Genomic DNA, 6995 nt, shown 5'->3' on the forward strand with positions numbered 1-6995 from the left:
GATCAGTGGGAGCCCAGAGCGTGTACTCTGCCATGTTGCCTGTCACCAGATGTGGATTGTCACTTACCACGCCACCTGCCACACTGCTTGCCACAAGATGCGGAATGTCACTTGCCACGTCACCTGCCAAACTGCCTGCCACAAGATGCGGAATGTCACTTGCCACGAGACCTGCCACACTGCCTGCCACAAGATGCGGAATGTCACTTGCCACGTCACCTGCCACACTGCCTGCCACAAGATACGGAATGTCACTTACCACGCCACCTGCCACACTGCCTGCCACAAGATGCAGAATGTCACTTGCCACATCACCTGCTACACTGCCTGCCACAAGATGAGGATTGTCACTTGCCATGTCACCTGCCACACTGCCTGCCACAAGATGCGGAATGTCACTTGCCATGTCACCTGCTACACTGCCTGCCACAAGATGCGGAATGTCACTTGCCATGTCACCTGTTACACTGCCTGCCACAAGATGCGGAATGCCACACTGCCTGCCACAAGATGCGGAAAGTCACTTGCCACGTCACCTGCCACAAGATGCGGAATGTCACCTGCCACGCCACCTGCTACACTGCCTGTCACCAGATGTGGAATGTCACTTGCCACACCACCTGCCACGATGCGGAATGTCACTTGCCACACCACCTGAAACGTTGTCTGTCACCAGATGCAGAATATCACTTGCCACGTTGACTGTCACCAGAAGCGGAATGTCACTTGCCACGCTGCCGATCCACCCATCCATCACTCTCATCATATGCTGGCTGCCTGGGACACCTGCTGTAAAGAGGGCTCTGACTGGGACACCTGCTGTAAAGAGGGCTCTGACTGGGACACCTGCTGTAAAGGGGATTCTGACTGGGACACCTGCTGTAAAGAGGGCTCTGACTGGGACACCTGTTGTGAAAGGGGCTCAGACTGGGACACCTGTTGTGAAAGTGGCTCTGACTGGGACACCTGCTGTAAAGAGGGCTCTGACTAGGACACCTGCTGTAAATAGGGCTCTGACTGGGACACCTGCTGTAAATGGGGCTCTGACTGGGACACCTGCTGTAAAGAGGACTCTGACTGGGACACCTGCTGTAAAGGGGATTCTGACTGGGACACCTGCTGTAAAGGGGATTCTGACTGGGACACCTGCTGTAAAGAGGGCTCTGACTGGGACACCTGCTGTAAAGGGGGATATGACTGGGACACCTGCTGGTGCGGTATTAACCCCTGCTAGCAGGCGATAAAGGGTTAATACCGCCCGCAATGCGCCTCTATAGAGGCGCATTGCGGGCGGTATTGCTGCGGCTTCCCATTGTTTTCAATGGGAAGGAGTGGTGAAGGAGCGGCATACATGCCGCTCCTCTCACCGCTCCAAAGATGCTGCTGACAGGAGATTTTTTTGTCTCCCGCCAGCGCATCGCCTCAGTTTGAAAGCCCTCGGGCTTTCACATTGAGTCTGCAGTAAAGGAGTTTTTCAGGTGGGATAGCAGCGCTATTTTTAGCGCTGTACCGCCTGAAAAACTCCTCAATGTGAAAGGGGCCTAAAGGAGGACTCTGACTTGGACACCTGCTGTAAAGGGGGCTCTGACTGGGACACCCGCTGTAAAGGGGGCTCTGACTGGGACACCCGCTGTAAATGTGCTCTAAGTGGAACACCTGCTGTAAAGGGGGCTGTGACATGGACACCTGCGGTAAGGGGGGACTGGGACACCTGCTGAAAGGGGAGGGGGGGCTCTGACTGGGACATCTGCTGTAAATGTGCTCTAAGTGGAACACCTGCTGTAAAGGGGGCTGTGACATGGACATCTGCGGTAAGGGGGGACTGTGACTGGGACACCTGCTGTAAGGGGAGGGGGGGCTGTGACTGGGACACCTGCTGTAAAAGGGGCTGTGACTGGGACACCTGCTGTAAAAGGGGCTCTGACTGGGACACCTGCTGTAAAAGGGGCTGTGACTGGGACACCTGCTGTAAAAGGGGCTCTGACTGGGACACTTGCTGTAAAAAGAACTCTGACTGGGACACCTGCTGTAAAAGGGGCTCTGACTGGGACACCTGCTGTAAAAGGGGCTCTGACTGGGACACTTGCTGTAAAAAGAACTCTGACTGGGACACCTGCTGTAAAGAGGACTCTGACTGGGACACCTGCTGTAAAGAGGACTCTGACTGGGACACCTGCTGTAAAGAGGACTCTGACTGGGACACCTGCTGTAAACAGGACTCTGACTGGGACACCTGCTGTAAAGAGGACTCTGACTGGGACACCTGCTGTAAAGAGGACTCTGACTGGGACACCTGCTGTAAAGAGGACTCTGACTGGGACACCTGCTGTAAACAGGACTCTGACTGGGACACCTGCTGTAAAGAGGACTCTGACTGGGACACCTGCTGTAAAAAGAACTCTGACTGGGACACCTGCTGTAAAAAGAACTCTGACTGGGACACCTGCTGTAAAAAGTACTCTGATTGGGACACCTGCTGTAAAAAGAACTCTTACTGGAAAACCTGCTGTAAAGAGGACTCTGACTGGAACAGCTGCTGCAAAGGAGGACTCTGACTGGGACACCTGCTCTAAAGGAGGACTATGACTGGAACACAAAACCGTTTAATTTCACTTGAAGATGAAATCCGTGTGTGCAGAAAAAAGCAAGCCCAAGTTTTACATTAAGGAGGTAAGTGTTTTTTTTTTTTTTTTCAATATTCATTCAATTATTCGATACACACAGACAGAATTCTCACCGCTCCAGGTGAGCCTCGTGATGATCAGGGGTTGTTGAACCACCAGGGTGCTGGCAATGCGGTAATAGCAAAAAAACAAAAGAACAAAAGCTGGACAGCCGCACTCCAAAATTTTCTTTAAAAGAGATGTCTTTATTTTCAACTGTGCATACAGTCACTGCAAGCCCACAAAAATCAGTATGGCCAACGTTTCGCACTGGCGTCAGTGCTTAGTCATGGCTAGCAAGGTTCACACTACAAATGAAATATATACACAAAACATACAATCATGTGATGAAAAGCCCTGCCTACAGCAGGGAGGAATCAATTAAGTTAATCAAGCAGTAAATCAAACGGCACTTTAAACAGCTGAAATATGGGTTAAACCTCCCTCAAGTGTGTCCCTTTGTAAAAAAGGGAGAAAGCGTGAAAAACACATATTGATTTGTGAAAAACCTGTGTATAAATGAAAATCAAAATGAAATGACAATGAAGATAAACAAATATATAAAAATAGAAATACCCATAAAATTACTTATAAAGTTTCTCAAAATCGGACCACAACATATATGTATAGGTATAGTCTCACTTAAAAAATAAGAAATAATTATAATAATAAAAAAATTCTCTATTATGTGTATACATGTACATATATATATATATAGAAACGCTCTCACCCGTGGTCATTTAGTGACTCAAAAATGCATAAGTTATTGGAATAAATTAATTAGTGAAGCCAAAATAGACCTATTTTAGGGAATAAACTGTGAAATAGCAAAATCAAATAATAAATTGATGGGAGAATCGCTACATGAATGGACATTAAGTTAAAGTTCAATAGTGAGTAAGACCTTATAATGAATGAGTCAGTGAAAACAAAATCATATGGATATGATGTGCGTGAACATCATGCAGGTAATGACAACATCTGTTAAGGTGCCTTACCCAATAAATGTGATCGTGATGAACATGGTAACGGTTATTTTACCATTAGGTAGATGATGATCTAGTGCAAAAGTCTGAGGTCAAGTGTGGTAATGTGCAATCGATCTGTCTAAATATTTATCCATTCAGAGGTCTAATACATGAATGTAAGAGTATACATAATAAAGAAGCTGGTTATGCTCTGAAAGAGAAGACCAGCGACCATATACATATAAGTGTTGGTTTTTTTTTTTTTTTTTTTTTTTTTTTTTTTATTTATATATATATTTTTTTATTTATTATCCGGTTAAGGAACTGTGTGAGTGACCTCGCACAAGTAAAGAGTGTGAATAGACATCTCTATACGTTAAAAAGACATAATAGTCGCGAGGGCAAATGTAAATAAGAATACAAGCAAGTATGGATGTGATCCTGCATGAAAGTCCGGTGTCAATCATCGATATTAAAAACAAATATAAAAAGATTATTATACCGAACCGGACAATCAATTGGATCTTATAAGGAACGGGGCTAGCACATGAATAGAAAAGAAATTCAAACAGATAAATAAACAAGTGCGCAAAAAGCCCGAGAACCTGTGCAATGGTGTGGCACCTGGTTATATATGACAAGGGACAAGGGTCGACATAAGTCAAACTGTCTATAATGGTACCTCATCAGCCATACAATGAAACCAGTATAGCGTACTGCTCCTAAAACCCAGGGGAAAAATAAAGAAAAAGGAAACAAAGATTAAAGAGGTATAAAAACGCAAAATTGCGAATAGGTATATCTAAAATAGGTTTTTATATAGTATATGTATAATGAGGGACGAATACAATACCCATATGAATATGGGATGTGTAACATAGATTGTATAGAAATGTGTATGCTTCATAATGAAGCGCTAATTGAACCTAGGGGTGGGGGGGGGATATATTATGAGAGGTAGATGAAAAATGATGCAGGATGCACTAATAATATTGGTGAAGGTGAAGCTGTGTAATGTGTCTCCAATTACAGTAGAAGAAGACTTGTATATGTTATCACCTCCAGATATGGCATCAATCCAACCGCTAATGCCTGATTAAAAATAATGTTTAATGCATAACCTGCATGTTCACCCGACAAAAAACCCCCCCCTCCCAAAACCCCCGGTAGAGCCCTCGTACCCTGTATATTAACAGGCCACACGAGAACCCATATATTAATTTATGGTGTCTTGATAAAAATTATTACCAAGAGCCATATGGTGACCCGCCTGTTCGTGAATGAGATATGCAAAGTATGGACAGTGCAAAGGTGAGCAAAATTGCATAATTATGTAAATATGAATGTAGTCTCAAACTTAAATTGGGGAAGTTACACTGAAACCCGTATGGTAGCCCACCTGCCGAAATAAACAGCAGGTGAGCAGCAAGTGGGTAATGTAAATGAGTTTACCATTAACAACTTGGGTGTAAACCATAGGAACAAGTAATAGAGCCTCAACAAATCAAAAAAGACACTTTGTGTTCCCACAAGATGACAAGTATAATATTGGGTGTGGGAACATGGTTATGTACGTGTGATGATAAATACATTAGAAAAAGAGGACAAAAACAGTGAGTATGCCAAGCAGAGGGGAGGGGGGGGGAGAGAGATGTTACTCTCAATCATGGAAATGGGAAACATCCCAATCAAAGTTGAGGCCCCAAGGCTGTCTAGAATTGAGGTGAAATATCCAATATACCTCCCGTTTACAAAGAAGTTTGAATCTGTCCCCCCCTCTAACCGGACACACAATCCTCTCAATACCCTGTATGGACAGGCTGGAAATGTTTTTGTCATGTACGTTGTTCCAGTGCCTGGCTACATTGGTATTGTGATTTTTGTCAATGTCGTACAGATGGTCACTGAGTCTGTCACGTAGTCTTCTAATGGTCCTACCAACATATTGGACATTGCAGATGTTGCAAGTAATTACATAAACCACAAACTTAGTGTTGCAGTTTATGTATTGCTTAATGTAAAAATTTCTGCCACTGGAGCATGACCGTATAACTTTACCAGCTCCCATTAGGGGGCAGTATCTGCACCCATTGGTGCCGCACTTGAAGGTGCCCACAAAGTCCAACCAAGTTGAAGAAGTGGGTTTGGACTCAAAGAGACTAGGTGAGAGAACCCCCCCCAATGTGGGGGCTCGACGACTGACCGTCTTAATACCCTTCGACAGAATGGATGTGTAAGACGCATCACTATACAGTACAGGCAAATATTTGATAATGATCTGCTTAATTTTGTAAAATTCCATACTGTAAGAGGTAGAAAAGATCGGAGCTGGCTCATTGTTCATGGAGTTGGGAGATCTAGATCTAGATCTCCTGTTGTCCAAAAGTGAGTCTCTTGGAATGGCATTAACCCTACGAAGGGCATTGTTGACCACAGTGGCAGAGTATCCCCTGTCTTTAAACCTATGAGCCATTTCAAGAGCTTCACTCGTAAAATCCACAGGTGAGGTGCAAAGTCTTTTCAGGCGAAGGAACTGCCCATAGGGGATACTATTAATAGTATGCGGAGGGTGAGATGAGTCAGCTCGTAGCAGAGCATTACCTGCAGTACTCTTTCTGAATAAACTTGTGGAAATAATACCATCAGCCCCAGTGAGTTTTAGATCTAAGAATTCAATGGTAGTAGGTTGTAGGTTACCTGTAAACCGAAGATTGAGCTCATTGTCATTGAGATAAACTAGCCACTCATCTAGATCTGCAGACTCGTCGGAAATGACGAGGAGCAGATCGTCGATGTAGCGACAGTAGATGACTGTATCTGAACGACGGGGGCTGGTACCCCCAAAGATGCGGGACTTTTCCCACCATCCCATGTACAAATTGGCCAGGGAAGGTGAGAACTTAGCCCCCATGGAAGCCCCGCACCTCTGGAGGTAGAAGACCCCGTCGAACATAAAGAAATTGTGCGTTAACAAATATTTAAGAGCCAAAACAATGAACTCCTGTAAGACTAATGAATAGTGACCCGACTCTTTCAAAAAGTGAGATACTGCCTGTAAACCTAGATCATGCGGGATGCTAGAGTAGAGACTGCATACATCGTAACTCATCCATCTGTAACCATGTTGCCATGGAACCCCCGACAATTTGCACAAAAGATGTTTGGTGTCTCTTAGGTAACCAGGAAGAACAGACACAAGTGGCTGCAGCCGGCCATCCACCCACTCACCGAGGCGCTCGTTGAGCGACCCGATGCCTGCCACAATCGGTCTACCAGTTAAGGGAACTAGTCCCTTGTGGATTTTTGGCAGATGGTGGAAGACCGGCATTATGGGATATGCTGGGATAAACATTTTACTATCAGC

The sequence above is a fragment of the Rana temporaria genome, chromosome 12, assembly GCF_905171775.1.
Source record: "Rana temporaria chromosome 12, aRanTem1.1, whole genome shotgun sequence".
Lineage (NCBI taxonomy): Eukaryota > Metazoa > Chordata > Amphibia > Anura > Ranidae > Rana > Rana temporaria.